At 41.1% G+C, this 18,112-nt stretch overlaps 1 pseudogene; it reads right to left on the bottom strand.

Annotated features, from left to right (window-relative positions):
* Window positions 1–201: 201 nt before the first annotated feature.
* LOC145417279 (5S ribosomal RNA) lies at window positions 202–320 on the bottom strand (annotated as a pseudogene).
* Window positions 321–18,112: the final 17,792 nt, after the last annotated feature.

The raw sequence follows: 18,112 nt of genomic DNA, 5'->3' as shown, positions 1-18,112 counted from the left end.
CATTATTTACATTGTTATTATTATTATTATTATTATTATTATTAATAGTATTATTAATATTGTTGTTGTTATTATCATCATCATCATCATCATTCATTGCCAGACGCCATGTATCCCACACGGGGTGGCCAAGGGCTTAGAGTTAATTGTTTTACAGGGAGGGGCACTAATCCTCCACCAACTCCACTTGACACGTAGGGATGCCAACAGCATCTGGTGTTCCCAGGCGGTCACCCATCCAAGTACTAACCAGACTCAACGTTGCTTAACTTCACTGAACGGACGGGAAGCGGTGTACTCAACGTGGTATGGCCGTTATTATTATTATTATTATTATTATTATCATTATTGTTGTTGTTATTATTATTATTTTTATTTATATATATTTTTTTTATTACCACTTTTTGTTCATATTTATAATATTATTATTACTATTGTCCGTCCATCCGTCGCGTAATCTTTTTCTGCCCCCTTAGGAGCACAGGGGCCCTGGCCCTGGGCTGGGCTACTCAGTTCCGACATTAAAGGCAAGGATAGGGCATTGTGTGTGCAGTATACCTCAACCACTACTCAGACGGAAACCCTTACAGGCGTCTTAACCCACTAGACCACCGAGCTACACTCGACGTAGTATTTGGTTCCCTGGGTAAAAGTATAACAGTTTTATTTTCACTAAGTATAAAGTTACCTGAAGGATGCACTACATCGAGTGAGTGGGTGACGGGCACCCCCACCTACCACAAATGATGATGATGATGATGATTGGTCAAAACAGAACATGTACAAGTTCAGCCGCGTATTCGTCATGTTAGCATGTTGTTCATCACGTCTTCCTCATAACTGTATAACTATGTATACCATTTACCCTTTCACCCCGAGACAACCTTTTAGATTTATTTTGGCAACCTCTGGCACACACACACACACACACACACACACACACACACACACACACACACACACACACACACACACACACACACACACACACACACACACACACACACACACACCAATTATGCAAGAAAATCTGTTATGTAAAAATATGTGAATAATGCAGGTTCCTTTGTGCAGTACGTCAGAACAATAATTACATTTGTCAACAACGAGGTATTCATTACGCCACGTGTCAGGCAAGATAACAGTGATGGGGAAATTACCAGTAAACCACATAATGATAAGTGTGTTTATATAACCTTACAGTGACTGTCAATACCATGGCGTTTTTTTTTTCTTTTAGGTAAGTGGGAACGTCCTTCATCTTTTCAGCCGATGAATTGTTACCTTCATTTGGCTCTGCACTGGGTGACAAGACAAAACGATTTTCTTTAATCAAGAAAGCCATTAATTGCACTGGTTACTAACCATATAACCACCAACTACCTTCCTACCTCTACGCCTCTCTCCTCATATTTTGCCTATATCCTTCCTCAATCCCTATCTTCCAATTTCATCCATGTTACCACATCTCTCTCTCTCTCTCTCTCTCTCTCTCTCTCTCTCTCTCTCTCACTCTCTGACATGTTATCCTTGCCTTAAAAGTCTGCAGTTTGAGAAACCTTTTGTTGCTATTTCGGCAATACCAAGTAGACAGAGGAGTAAGGTGTGTGTGATCTAGGGAACTCTTATCACACTGTCATTTCATGGTTTTCTCTTACTGTACCTCCAGTCCTTTCTCTTTATCTATGTTATCACCATTGGCCCCCATCTTATCGGTCTCTCTTGGCGTATTCGTCGCAGAAATGTAAACACTGTCTTTTTTACTTATTTCCGTTTTTTCACTCTTCGGTCGTTGCTGACCTTGAGAGAGAGAGAGAGAGAGAGAGAGAGAGAGAGAGAGAGAGAGAGAGAGAGAGAGAGAGAAATGGAGGGCGATGAGTGGTTTGATATGTCCTACACTAAAGGTGGTAACTCACTAATCTAAGAGGAAGAGACACGTGTGTGTGTGTGTGTGTGTGTGTGTGTGTGTGTGTGTGTGTGTGTAGATACATACATACATAATTACGTACATACATACATAAACAGATAGAGAGAGGGAGAGGGGTAATCAGATGAGGCACGAAGTGAGAGGAAGGGAGAAAAAAGGGATTTAACCTGTCGCAGATGAGATGCCTTTCATCCCCACAATATAATTTTCTAACACTATCAAGAATGTAATATAAACCATGTCATTACAGTGAAAGCTTTACTGTACTCGAACCCCGACGAACTGCCCTCTTGCAATCCACTATCCTGCCAGGGGATAAGGGAGGAGCTGGGAAGGAGGGGGGTTGTATAGCTGCTGCACGGGTATATATATGTGTGGGTGCCACTGCGTGAAGGCTTCTTTCTCCAGCACCAATGAACCCATTAAAACCCATTTTTGTAGGCAGGCTCACGTAATATGAGTTAGTAAGCATCATAGATAATATACGTCATTGTAGTGAAGGGATAGGTAGACACTTTATAAATCTTTAAAAACGATGGTCTTTCCTAAGATGAATATATCAGTTCCATAATCCAACCTTTTACACAAAATGTTGGCCTGTGGGATCCTGACTTCCTGCAGTTGTCGCCTGTAGTCTGTTCTGTGTATGGCATTATTGATAAGCCAGTCCTTTATGATACAATACAGTATTCTCGTTACGTCCCAGCAATCCCTCTCAGCATATAAGGCTGTTTTTGATCTGGAGGAGTTAGTGGCTTCAATAACTCCTTCAGAACAAGTTTTTTTTTTTTTTTTTTGTAAAATACTCTAAATGAATATACAGTAAAAGACTTCATCGCAGAGGAATTATTATTATTATTTTTTCATCATCTCTTCCGTTCATTTCGCCTTATGCCCTCGTTATATCCCATCTATCATCATCATCATCATCATCATCATTACTTAAGAATAATCATCCCCATCATCCTCGTCATCATTACCATCACCCCAACCTTACCTCTTACAGATTCATTGGGTGGAAGGGATTCGCAGACGAATAGAAGAATAAAAAAGATAAGAAAACTATTGCCGGAATATCCTGTGAAACAGTCTGTATGCAGAGAGAGAGAGAGAGAGAGAGAGAGAGAGAGAGAGAGACAGACAGACAGACAGATAGACAGACAGACAGACAAACAGACAGAATGTAATTTAGCTTTTCTTTTCTTCAGAATAATATTCATTGCTTAGAGGCGAAACAAACTAAGTCTCAGTATTTCCTCATATTCAGCATAATACTTGCATAAAAAATATCGTGTACTGATATTTTTTGGTGAGATTCCATTAACGTTCCTTATTTTTGACACGAAAGTTTACTGTGCTCTCAAGTTCGTCTTAACCATGCAAATCTCATCAGTCCACCACCTCCCTTTTTTCCTTACCTCAGAGCTGCGTTCTTTCCCTCCCTCCCTCCCTCCCTTCCTCTCTCTCTCTCTCTCTCTCTCTCTCTCTCTCTCTCTCTCTCTCTCTCTCTCTCTCTCTCTCTCTCTCTCCCGTGGGCATGAGAAAAGACATTTATTTTTATTTTCTTATGAGAACTCCAGGATTGTGATGTGGCTGCGATTTGCTGTTAAGAATGGATTTACACACACACACACACACACACACACACACACACACACACACACACACAAGGGAGGGAGGTACCAAATATTAAACGTTACATCATCATAGTTGCACAGGCCACATAGCCCCTACTATCCTTACCAAAGTGTGCTTTCTAATAATAATGATAATGATGTGTGTGTGTGTGTGTGTGTGTGTGTGTGTGTGTGTGTGTGTAAAATATAATAATTTGTCCATAATATCTCCAATTCTTCCCTATGACACTAAATCTCACTTCTCTCTTCCCTTTTATCTCTTATCCCATCTTTCCTCCCATATTTCCCTCCCTCTTCCTTTATCTTTTTGTCCTCTTTCCTCTTATTCTTTTTTATCGTCTCCCTTCTTTCTCTTTCCTTTCATTTCCATCACTTACTCTCCGCTTCCTTCGCTTATGTGTTTCATTCCTTCTCCGTTTCACCAGTTTCCCTCTCCTCTTCTCTTACTTTTATCTCTTATTCTCCCAGTTTTTCACATTTGTTCCTCCCTCTATTAATTCTTCTTTCACATCCATTCCATCCCTTTCCTCTCATCCGTTCCGCCTTGCCTCTCCCTTTCCACTTCCTTCCTTTATATCCCTCTTTCTTCCTCTTCCCATCTCTCCCCCTTTCATCCTCTCTCTCTCTCTCTCTCTCTCACTCTCTCTCTAACATATTCTTTCTCTTCCACCTCGCTCGTCTCCCACACAACATCTCTGCTATGTCTTTCACCCTCCCTGTCTCTCTATTTCCCGTAATCCCTAGCCCCCTTCCCTCCCTTTCCTCACCCCTCATTTCCGTCTTCTACCTCTCTCTCCCTCTGCCTCTCCACGGATGGGTATGCGGGGTTAGCGAGGACTAATGAAGGAACGAAAAATTAAAATAACTCCTAAAACCGGTTTATCTTTTTAAACGAAAAGGCAGCAAATTAGCAAAGGATGATTTTTTTTGTCCAGAGCAACTCTTCTGGTCTGAGTTGTTTGCTTAATATTTTTCAGGACGTGTTAACTCGTATTTCAATTTTCTGTTTGTCTGTCGGTCAGTTTCTGTCTGTGGTTTGACTGGCTGTCATTCTGTCTCATTGCATCCCTCCAGATTTATCTATCTGCCTTTATTTATGTATTTATTTATCTTTCTGCATTCTTATATCAATATCAATGCATGAATTTATGAATCAGTATTTATCATCCTGTCTTTCCATCACTCAGGCATTTGTATCTTCCTCTCTGTCTTCCTCACTCTATCTGTCATTGTCTGTCTATGTATATTTTTGTATATATCAGTCTCTCTCTCTCTCTCTCCCTCTCTCTCTCTCTCTCTTCTTTCTCTCTCGACGACACCAAAGCATTCATTATAATTATGTACACACACATACAAAACCTAAAAGAGCTGTCGTTCGCAATAAAAGAAGAAGTAAACACAAATATATTCTATATTACCGCGGTAATGGAGAAAGAAAAAGAAGATGAACGAATAAACATAGACAACTAATTCATAACATAAATAATTTTTAGCTCCTTTATTGTCTCATTACTTTGAGACATTTCATCCCAACATTAAAGGCGAGAATGACTAGTGGCTCTACTCTGTGTATTGTGCTGTATATGTACTGCAGAAATAATGGGAAGGGTTTCCAATAAACCACGAGTGCCCATCTGATGTGAGGGCTTATAGACATCTGGTTGGCGCTCCTTAACCCACTAACGACCAGCCAACTATTTGGTTATGTGGTTACCACTCATCGTAGTAAATGGGAAACATTTGGCTTGTCACCAGTTAGCTGAAGGGAAGCACTGCATAAAGTGAGTGGATAGTGAGGACCTCTACCTACCGGTGTTAACAGACAATTGTAATTTAAAACTAAGCATCCATTACCCAATACCTTATTGCCCAATAACAAGTGTAAGGGTTCAGGGTTAGGCTAATCAGTCTCTAGACACTTAGGGCCAAACTGACTGTTTGCTCCCCCGAGGGACATTATGTGAGCTATAGCTTCAGCAAACACTGGGAATTCAACCTCTATGGCCCACATCAAACTGGTGTACCGTAACGGAGTAGCTGACCAGGCGTCCATTTTTACCTGTTTTTTTTTTCTTCAGTGCAAGGAAGAAGGAACCAAAGGCCAGGAGCCTGCAAATTATTCCCTCCAAGAAAAAACAAAAACAAGATAACAAAGAGCCAAATTCAAGACCCGTGCATTTCGAGATGCTGGGCCACTCTGCGTTTGAAAGACTGGAGATCATAGGCAGTAGGAAATACAATACAGAGGGAGAGTTCCAGAGCTGACCAGTTGGATACGTGAAGGACTGGGAGTAACTATTAAGTATTAGAAAGATGGACAAAAAAGGGATGAGAGCATGTTGCTAGACGGATCCTACCGGCAGCCTTAGGGTGGAGGGATGCAAGCACACAGTTCAGAGGAGCAGTGATCATTGAAGTAGGGATAGGAACGAGTTAAAAATGCAACAATGCGGTGAGGAGATAGAGGTTGAAGGAAGCAAGAAAGAGGAGGAGAATTAATGAGACAAAAAGCCTTCGACTTCACCTTACTGAGAAGAGCTGTATGTGTGGAGCCTCCCCACACATGAAAGCTGTACTCTGCACAAGAGAGAGAGAGAGAGAGAGGGAAAAAAAACTGTATAAAGTCAACAAGTGTGCAGGAGTAAAGAAGGAACGGAGTCGGCTTAGCATACCTAATCTCTTGGCAGGAAATTTTTCAAGAGAGGTAATATGTTCTTTCCAAGATAATTCCCGAGAGAATGAAACCCCAGGTATGTTTAAGCTCAGAGAATAGGCTTCTTCCACTCCACCTCACTGGCTTTTAAGATTGTAGTGTGAATGTAAGACATGAACAGGGTGACGGGATTAGCGGTGAAGGGTGAGAGCGTAGGAGGAATGGTAAGAATAGGAAGAGGAGGAGAAGTAGGAGGAAGGAAGGAAGAAAGAATAATGAAAAGGAGGAGAGGAAGAGAAGATGAGGGGAATGAAGGGGAGTGGTAGGGATGGATGAGAAGGAATGAAATTGGTTGAGTGTTGGGAGGGAGGAAGGGGAAAAGTGTGAGAAGAGGAGAGATAAGAGAGGGTAATGGACAGGGGAAAGGAGTTGAGTTGTGCGATGGGGCTGGGGGAGAATGGATAGAGAGTAAGGGGCAGGGAGAAAAGGTGGACAGGGTGTGAGGGAGGAGTGAGGGGGAAGGGCAGTGTAGGAGATGGGTGGGAGTGAGGGATGAAAGAGGAGCTGGAGAAGGAAGGCGGAGAAAGGAAGATGGGACTGGAAAGGCAGTGAGAGAGAAAGTGAAAAAGAGAGAGGAGGCGATGAAGTGGCAAAGGAGAAAATGCAGGGAATAGGGAGGGATCGAGGGAGAATGAAGAAACGAGAATAGTAAGACTGGGGAGGGAGAGGGGAAGAGAAATGAGAAAGGGAGAGAGAAGATTGAAAGCGGTGCCTGGTTTAGCGATTTATACCCTCCAGTGCCATGAAAAGATTACTGATAATTCTTCGATAATCCACGCACAAGGCATGGCAGGGCACAGCAGGGCAAGGCAGGAGAGGGAAAGGCAGAAAGAGGAGGAATAAGAGGATTAGGCAGAGGAAAGGGGCAAGAACAGGAAGAAGGGAAGGTGATAAAGTAGGGCAGGGCAGGGCAGGGCAAGAAGGGTAGGGCAAGGCAAGGCAGGGTAGGGCAAGGCAGGTAAGAATAGGGTAGAGCAGAACGGGAATCATTGCACTTCGTAGGTTAGCAGGTTAACTGCAAATAGAGAACATAAAGGCAGATATTTATGGTCAGCTTTTGACGGAAAACCAATGCAGTGAGCCATCATTTTCAACACGTAAATTTATATGAGCTCAACAGTGAATTTAATAAAGTACCAATAAGAAATCAGTGCTATCTCTAAAGCGGATTTGTCAGTTTCATAACGTTTACGGTTGCAGACTGGGGGGGAGGGGAAATTAATATATCTAATACGCTTTTCTCAGCCTTCGGGCAAAGACTTGACAATCCTTCTCCGACAGTCCTACTGCATGCCACAAGCCTTCATATGTCACCCCACCTGCATTAATTCCCACCATCTATAACGAATGTATGGAAATGATTGTCACGGGGGGATGTGAATTTATGAATTAAAAATGCTGGATGTTACATGAAATTAGAGACAAGGAATTGACTTGTGAAAGTCAAGCAGTAAGTTTTACTTTGTTCCGGCTTACTTCGCCGATTCTCTAAGGACGAGAATTTATGAACTTTTTCAACAGTATACAGCAGAAACTAATTACTCACCTGTGCTGTTTGTAGTACTGTTAGCCTCTCGAGATAGTGACTCCACCCCTGACAATCAATAACTAATGCTAATAATAATAAACAGGTTCTTGCCGGTGCTTATCTCCTGGCTGGCAAAACGGATTTAAGCTTGTTACAAAAGAACTGGCCTAATTACCAGTTAAGGGTAATGCAAAGGGTTTGTGCAAACTAGGAGCGGCAACTAAAATAAGCTTAATGTGGAGAAATAAAACAGGAGTCTAATTACATTAAGCTCAAAGAAAAGAACTGTAAATTTATTGATTACAATAAAATAAAATAATTTACGTTATATGAATCTCAAAATAAATTCAAAAGGGAAATTCAAGGTCACTAGGGAACTCATGAATTCATATAACAAGAGAATACACTCACTCGCTCATTCAGAAGCTAATTAAACTTAAGCCTAGAAAAACGAACAGAAATACTGGTCAGTGGAGGGGAGCCGAAACGAAAGTCTGGGCGCCTGTGATGAACACCAACACTGCTATTCGCTCCAAGCCCGCTTCGCCAATCACCGTCTAGGTGGAGATTCAGGAATTCGCTGTACAACAGAGACGCTGCTCTACGCTGGGCACAAAACAATCCTATCCTCGCGACGATCCCAAGCTGACTGACTTCAAACTCGGAAGGGAGGTACGAGCTGGCCGTATTTGCAGGAAATAGGCGTGGCCTAACTTCAACGGTCAACGGAAAGAAGGTGAACGATATAGGCTCACAATAAATCACTCAGTGAAAGCACTAATGTCGTGGATAAGAATGGTCACTTGTGAAACAGTGACAAATGTTCTGAAAACCATCCCGATAGAAGTGAATACGAGGACGGTTGAACTGAGTGATGCCCAGTGGGAATTCCACTAGAGTTCGTGGTTTTCTCATTAAAGAACAATGTCACGAATTTATATAAATATGCTCGCGTGAATTCGTGACAAGGATCTCACGCTCGAAGCTTGTGTAAAGGTATCAGTGTCTTAGTATGACATTCCGGTGAGTATTCTAGTGATTGGTTAAGACACTAATAAACTAAAATCTCCAAACATCTCCTGCTCCAAGCTGGGTCTGATCTAAGGCTCCTTCGGTGGTAAGTCAACTCTCTGCCACTTATGTTCTTCCGTATTATTAGCTCAAGTACACTGTCGGACATATACAGGGTGGTCCATATATTACACAACCCAATTCTCGTGTGTTGCAGAGACGGCTCAGTCAGAACTACAAGTGTTCATTCTGCACCATTTTCTACTGTTCACAGCCCGTACCATGCATGCAGTGTCTGTTTCTTTACTTCGACTGATTGCTTGGTCGATTACTAATTTCATACGACAGCTAAAATAGCATCGCTCCCCAATAAAAGCAAACCGAGCCGCCCACGCAACATATAATGTAGGAGAACCAGTGTACGAACCACTCTGTATGCTGATATATTTCATCGCGGTGAGTTAAGAGCATTAACACTGAGTTTCGAGTTGCAGTGGTGCCATCTTCGAAAGCCAACGCATGGTATGTAGTAGTTCAATTATTGCGATGCTAACCAATACTGCGATATTACGGCCCCAGCTATGCTTGTGGAAGGTTGTGCCTTAACTTTGTGTTATATCCCACTGGAGCCTAGTGTCCTCAGTATAGGACGGAACTGGGAATTTTCAAAAGTTAATAAAGCAGGGAACCTCCAGGTAGGGACCTATGAACTTCTAGACTATGAGCCGATAGGCGGGGGGCGGTACGCTTAGTACCTTGCCAGCACAATCCATCCCCCAGGACCTCTGGGAGCCAATGGGATATAATAGTGTGAGTAACTGCTCCCTACAGCCAAGAAACATATCTGCTGCCACGACCCCTCAGTCCCCCCCCCTCTCTCTTTTCTTTGATACATACACACACACACACACACACACACACACACACACACACACACACACACACACACACAAAAGCACGCCCGCCCGCCCTCCCGTACGCGCACTTTATAGAGTATTTTCTTTAAACCGATTGACAGTTATACTTAACTTTGGGGAAATTCCTCTTAGTGATAGAGTAAAAAAAACAATGTCCACTTGTCCCATCAGTACAATGTCTTGTTCTTTTCCTGTTACCACCAGACGATTTTGTTTATCTTGAGAGAGAGAGATCTAGTGGAGGAATCTCCTTCTGTTCCTTCACAATAATGACGTCTTTCATACATTATTCTTTTTATCGGCGGACCATTTTGATAACTTACAGGAGACTCATCACTGTCAAAAGGCTACAAACACTCTTGAGTAAACCCTCCACAACGATGATGTCTTATTAGTTCTGTTCTTGTTTCCTTCACATAACTTTGCTAAGTAAAAGAGTCGCATGCAATTCTCAATGTACAGTACTCTTGAAAAGCCTTCCATACCTACACCCACGCTTTAAGAATTGGATGGTGGTGGGTCACTTCTCTTGTGACAGATTGTTAAGTTCCTCTTCTCAGTGGTTCAGTTGCCCCTCAGCACCCGTAAAACACAGTTGAAATGTCATGTAGTGCATTTGTTCTAACACGACGAACGTCCTTGACACTTTTTAGTTCGATTAATTGATTAGTGTACTCAGTATGGAGAGTTATTTTCATCAGCATCCTAGGAGACCCATTCCTATCTCTAGACTAAGGTTCACCGAATTTCATGCAACAGTCACCAATGGTTCAAGAGGAAATAGACCAGTTTCATCAGGTGAAAATACACGGAGATTAGCAGGGATATTGTGCCATGTCAAAGGAATGTACAGTAAGTCCCACTCTACACTACACTACATATATAATTATTAAGGCAACAAAAAGGGTTGTTTGGTATTCAAAGAGTTAGGACTAGAGGATAATATTAAATCCAAGTGTTATGGCAATATACAGTACAATGCTGCAAAACTCTACATACAGAAACTTTTTTATTTATTTATTTTTTTTTTATGTGTCCGACTCTGGGCATAAGCTTCACAGCCTGCTATCAAGGCCCAGCAGTCCTCCTACATACCATACACCTCTACATGTCACCACTTCGGCGCTAACACCCACCGTCCATATTGAATACATGCTAGGGCTGCCTCATACAGGACTGGTGTATTGGTATTAGCGGGGGTATTTTTACGACATGTCGGCGGGTCTTCTGGTAGATCAGTAAAGCCTGATTTAATGAAATTCAAATCCTTAAACTGTTCCCTGGCCCAGCCGGGATTCGAACCTGGGTCCGTTAGGACTACAGGCCACCTCTCTACCGATTGAGCCACCGCCTCCCTCTGTTGGTGTTGCCTACTTATACTGCCATACTAATTTAAGTAGTCATAGTGGTCAAGAGAAACTAAATACACACACACACACACACACACACACACACACACACACACACACACACACACACACACACACACAGAATCACAAAGTTAGTGTACTATGGGCTGGTTTGAGCATTTTTTTTGTTACTTAAGTACACCAGCCTTCCATATAATTACCTCATCACCGTCACTATTTGTGTAATCAAACAAAGGCTTTCAGGGGCTGAATATTAATCGCCCGCCTAAATATATCGTCTGCAATGGTACACGTTACCTACAAACCAGATTTCAAGAGGAGATATTTTGGCAATAAATACATGCACACAAAGGCACATACACAGACACACATCGACAGAAACTATGTGGCCTCGCCTTGCTAAAAACAAGCAATAAAAAATTTGCAAAAATCAATGGAATTCAGTCACTGCGTGTCACAAAAGGCAAATCCATATTTTAGAATATTTGGCGGATGGCATTCGGTCGTGTTTGATCAAATCCTCACCAACTGGCTTCTGCACAGCCACGGAGTTGCTACTTCCAGATGGTTAAGTGGAAAGTCATCTACAACGGTTGAGATATTTTGGCAACACACGCACCCACCCCCCCACCCACACCCACCCACCCACACACACACACACATATATATATATATATATATATATATATATATATATATATATATATATATATATATATATAGATATACATATACATATCGCCTGGCCTTCCTAGAGTCTGGCGGTAATAACTTTTCCAGTTCCTTAGCTCATATCGTTTTTATCCAGATATTTTATAAAAAGTCTGTCATTAGTGAACAGGAACAAACCACATGGAAAGCACCATAAGATTCGAGTAGTTTGTGAATCAGTGGAACTGGTTAATAATGTATTTTTGTTTCTATATTTGCTTTTCTTTTCCTCGATAAAACTTTCTCCCTCTCTCTCTCTCTCTCTCTCGTCTACATTCTGTTATTTATTAATTCCTTGGAGAACCCGTTGTTGTCTTTGAACTGAAATTCTTGTCCAATAGTGTTATTAATGTCTGAATAGCTACAGAAATGTTATGTTAAATATCGTGGTCAATAACAAGAAATTCTTCACAAGCCTGGTTTGGTAGTTTGTATGTACAGCCTTCATGACATTTTCATTCATAACTCTTCTAGGGTATACAGGAAAATTTTTACTACAATATGGTTACCCTTGGACAAAATTATATTCTATTCTTCATTTCATTAAATAAAAAATTGCAAAGTGAATGAACGTAAAGCGTCTGTGTGTGTGTGTGTGTGTGTGTGTGTGTGTGTGTGTGTGTGTGTGTGTGTGTGTGTGTGTGTGTGTGTGTGTGTGTGTGTGTGTGTTTGGTATGACAATGTGTCCGTGTGGAGTGGCAGTGTGTGAAGTGGAGTGGCAGTGTTTGTGGTGTGGTATGGCAGTATATGGAGTGGAATGGCTGGTGGTTGGGCTAAACATGGGTGTTCCTGTAATAGTACTGGCGTGGGGATGTCGTGCTGGTATAAAGGCCTGTTAAAGACCAGTAACATCACCTTTATTACCGGCTTTACGACGTGGGATGAGAGGCCTGGGCTGGCACTGACAACACTGTTAATGTCCTCAATGCAATGACGTGTTTACTGCATTGCATAATTCCATTCTACGGGCGATTTGTTTTTACGACAATGGAATTATCTGCATCAGTGATAGGACTAATTATGACTGTATCTAGGTCCTCCGGTAAAAAGAAAAAAAAAAAAAAAAAAAAAAACTGAATAAAATTATCTGGTAGTAGCAACAACAGGACATACAATGCGTGCTGGGAATGAGTTGTTTAAATAATGGTTTACATGCGTGGCTGATGCTGGCGACTGGATGCAGTTTATTAGTCTGAGAAAGTATACATAACACTTGAACTGTACTGAGCCGTGAGCTTTACCCCTTCAGTACGATAGAGTACGAGTTGTTTGTAATTCTTTCATTACATTTTCGGACTGTTTCATTCAGCTCTGAGTAGTCTTTTCGAACTGCCTATGTTAGATGTAGCATTCATATATTCTTTTAGGAAGATAAGTCTACAGTTACTAAAAATTCCTAGGAGAATGTCAAGAATAAGTTCTTAACAGTTTGCGTACACTTATAATAATTAAGTCGTATTTCGTTCATTGCTCATCCAAGTTTATAGAAAATTTATGGGAACTGGTGATAGGTGATCTGCGGTGTCGTAAGCATTTCCCTTAACCATGCTATGATGTTTGTTTTCCCTTTTAACACTGATTGTTCAGAATGTGTTGTTTCGCTAAGCTGAATGAACTCGTCTTACGATATCACAGTAAAACAACGTCAAAAGCAATAACAAGGTAATTAGAGGTTTCTCGAGACAGTTCAACAGTTTTTGTCCTTCACTTCAAAGACTGGACGCCAGGGAACCGGATGCCTATAGTTAATGGAAACTGTTGCGTCGACCGTTAACATCAAATGACGCAGCGTTGTGAGTTCTACTTCTTGGCTACGGTAACTTTTTCGGTATTTTTCTCTTTTCTAACCAAGTATTTACTTTTAAAAAAATAACATATCAAAATTCAAGCGTTTTCTTTGTCAATTTTTAATTATGAGGCAGGATACTATATATACTCGATTTTTTTCCAGTTGATGATCCACTTTCGTGAATGTGGCACCTGCGCACTCCTGCCGCGTGATTGGTTGGTTTCAGTTTCATACCTGGAGTATCATATTTCCAGGAAACAGATGTTCCCTATATTCCAGTTCTTATAAATGCTGTTTTGCATTGTCATTGTACTGTACAAAAAGACATGAAACGAGCACGTATCCTCGCGCCACCCGAATGGACCATGAATTTGAGGAAGTTGAATTTGAATTGAAATATTTCTTGTTGTAAAAGTAGAGTTGTTGTTCAACTGCTTTTTGTAAACATGATACAACTGTTTTTTGTAAATATGATACATCAGGTATGAAACTGAAACCAACCAATCACGTGGCAGGAGTGCGCAGGTGCCACATTCACGAAAGTGGATCATCAGCTGGAAAAATAAACCGAGTATAAATACAAGGGAATCAGACAGGCTGGGGAATAATGACTGTAATGAAAAAATACAATGTTTCTCAGGTGTATTCTGCCTGAAGCTCGTCATGGATCGTAAATACTTTGCGAACTTTTTACCATTATACATGACACAGCTAGAAAATTATCAGGCGAAAGACAATCTTAAAAAACGAAAAAAATAAATGGCAATAATGATGAAAAGAAAAAGTGTGCACGCGGACGCCAACTTGGTCCAAATGTCGCTCATTCCAGCTGACTTCGAACTTGAAGGCCTGCTTACACACACACACACACACACACACACACACACACACACACACACACACAAGTCGTATTTCACCCAGAGGCATATAACCGCCAATGTTTGGATAAATGGGCGAATGAGGACTGATTTAACTAACAATAAAAAATAAAAAACTGATTCTAGCTACTTTAATGAAAACAATACCATGCTTGCCATCATCCTTGATGATGACAACTTATTCCTCCGGAGTAACCCTTGCAAGTGATACGGTGGTAATCATTTGTGCAAAGATGAGTGTGGTTGCAAAACAAAGGAAAACATGCAAATCAGCCTGTACTTCAAAACAGAGTTGTTGCAATTTTTCCGAGGCTTCTTACACTGACTTTTCTGGGAGAAAAATAATTCGAAGGTTAGTCTTCCTTCATGCAAAAATCGTCCTAAAACGGATACAAGAGAGCAATCCACAAAATCCAAATTGCCCTTTTTTATTTTTGTACATTCAAAGTTGCATTTATTGACAAACCAGGTGACGAAAGTCACAAACCACAATACACTCACTTGTCAACTTATCATCCCTTATGATGGGGTTGACTTATTTACTAAGCTACGAATCACGTTTGTAATATTTTTTTTTTTACGCTAGGCAAACATTCCCCTCTCCCCCTTTTTTTTTTTTCATTAATCCGACCCTGTGATCCATAATTCCTTGTATGTGCAAAAGGAGACCCGATACACATTTACATACCACCATTCGGGTGCTAATAACCACCGCCCATACTAAAGTGCCTGTTTGGGCAGTTGTATTCATGTTGGTCGTGATGGTATTAGAAGATATTTTATGACGCGTCGGTGGACCTTGTGGCGCATCAGCCAACCTCTTTGCCACAATAACGTTTTCTTTTTCTTATATGAATGTTACCTCTAGACATTTTTTTTCAGCTTAGGAAAGACCTCTCGTTGATGCAGACTTTTAATAATATTAAAATCTAGCAACTGTTCTCTGTACCTCCTTCGAATCAATTTTGCGTCCTTTCAGTCAGTCACCTTACCCACACCCACACCCACCCTACCCCAAATCCTCACCAACACGCTCACCCACACTGCGTTTCACCCTCATCCACCACACCCCACACGTCACCCGTACCCACATTTCCCCACTACAATCGTTACCTACAGAATATCTTCATCCACACTAAGATACACACCTCTACCCTCACCAGTCCCAATCTGTTCAACATCCACCCCCACCCTCACTCTCACCCTTACCCTTATCCTGACCCTCACCTTCACTTTAATCCAGCCCACCCCACACCCTTACTCTCATCCACATCCAGCATTCACCCAACACTGCAATAACATTCAGCTCCCACGAAGTTACGCGACCGTTAAAAGAAGTCTAGTTTCGGTAAAATAAAAATGGAAGCTAAGTATACTTTTTGTAAAGGATGGGCTTCTGGTTCCCCGACGACCTGTGGCAATGAAAGTTTCATTATAATAATTTTAATTTAACTGCAAACAATATTATGCCTTTACGCATAAATCTCCAAACTTTGTAGGTACGAGTACAGCGACAGACGAGAGAGAGAGAGAGAGAGAGAGAGAGAGAGGCAATACCAAGAAATAAGAGAAGAAGACTAATAAAAGTTACATTGTTAAGACAAACCTGAGCGAACATATGTTAAACCCCCCTGACGTCAGTCTTAGGTGAAGTCAGTGTCCTGGAGTGGTTTTCTGATAATGTATTAAGCACAGCCATATAATCTCCACACAGCCGTATAATCACCACCCTTACTCGTCCCCAGGCTGTTACTAACTGCTAGAGAGAGAGCCGGCTAGGGCTGGCGCACTCTAACGCAGAGTATCAGCAGAATTTGAATCAGGCCAGACCCTAGTAAGCGATCATGATTCCTTACTTAGATCACACCTACAATACACTTACATGCTATACTTACATACTACATATTATTACAAATGGTTACAAACACATATTAAACTTCCACTCCAATCATAAAAGAATAAAAACGTTAATTGCTCCAACATATTCAACACGATATTTGTTATGTAAACATTTGCGAAACTCGTGTAAATATTGAGGTAAAAGTTTGGCTGTTTGGCCACAGAGTAATTTTCATAACTTTGAACTGACGACAAGCCCTCGACTCCCTCCCTCTCTCTCTCTCTCTCTCTCTAAATGCCTATAGTTTACCACGGCTATATGGGGAGAGAATTCAAGAGAAAGAGCTGTCTTCTTGATGATATGTATTATATATAGGAATCAAAACCTGATACTTAATTAATCCCCATTGTAACTCATATAAGCAGTGCAGGTAACCTAAAATCTGCAGTTTGAAGATTCATTAACAGCTTGTCCAACGAAATATACTGTGATGAAATTTATTTTATTACACCAATCCTTGCACAAGGTTTTATGTTCATATGTGTGTGTGTGTGTGTGTGTGTGAATGATGTAAACGAAACAGTTTTGATATTATTTCGATCAAATTTTATGTAATGACATAATCAGCCATAGGACTGTAACGTGTAGAAGCGTTTAACTTTCATTTATATGACAATGTATATGCCTGGATGTATAGCTATTGTATGATACATTTGCATGAATGTGCAGTGTTGATGCTGAGACAGCTGTTAAGAGCCCGTTGTGGACTGAGTACGGTATTTGAAAGCTCAGTGAAAAGTGCTTATCACATACTAACATGTGATCACACCTTGGTTTTCTCCCTCTGGCCTAGTAATAATCACAAGACTACTAGACACGATGGGAGTAGAACGCACTAGACCTACTATCAATAAACTGTCAAGATGTTATGGAGGAGTTTTACAACCCAAGTTTCTTTTCTTGTCTGTTGAAACTCAACTCCTACCACCTTTCACCTGCCAGACCTGTTACCTATAATTTTAGCAGTGGTCATGAACCCGGTTTCTCATCCTACAGTCTGCCAAGTTTATTACCACTATTTCATGTTTAAAGCAGTTACCCTGTCAGACTGTCTTTCCCAGTCAGAGTGATGTGTGAAGGGATGAACCAGTGACGTAAGCCCTGCATACCGACTGCTCTACCTGTGCAAACCTGCCAACCACTCCATCGATCCTGCCTGTCTGCTGCATTGACCTTGACTTTACCCCCCGTGACCCATTCCTACGCTTTCACTCCGACCACTGGTTGTGACTCATACCCAACTGTGGTGAGCAAGAGAGTGTATTTGTTCATTACCAGCCCAGCACATTTCAACGAAGTTTCTGAGCCAGCCAGATGTTGTGTTACTAGAGTGATCTTATTATTTTCGTCAGATAAGCGTGTGGACGTATCTACCCAACAACTCACCCCTTTACCTTTATTCCCTGCACCACAGTTGTTACCATATTGGAATATGCCTTCTGCAGTAACATCAGGTAGTGAGTGACATGTAGTCTATTCATTGCAAAAGTTTCTGCTATACACCATCAGAGCATTTTTAGCTCCAGACTTGAAAATCTTATAGGATCATTTTAAATGTGTGTCTACTCAATTTAGTGCACCACTGTTCTTAAAAAAATCACCAGATCATTTCTTATACTCCCGGTTTTCTTTTTCTTACCTTCCCATTCATGTGAACTCTTCATTGTAAATATTTTGTAAATAAATATCACCTTTATTAATTGTTATTGTACGTAATAGTTTATTTTTTGG

Source organism: Coenobita brevimanus, chromosome 109, assembly GCF_032717465.1.
Source record: "Coenobita brevimanus isolate Jiangsu-jjx chromosome 109, ASM3271746v2, whole genome shotgun sequence".
NCBI lineage: Eukaryota > Metazoa > Arthropoda > Malacostraca > Decapoda > Coenobitidae > Coenobita > Coenobita brevimanus.
The sequence above is the reverse complement of the archived record's forward strand: the minus strand, read 5'-3'. Positions and strand labels throughout refer to the sequence as shown.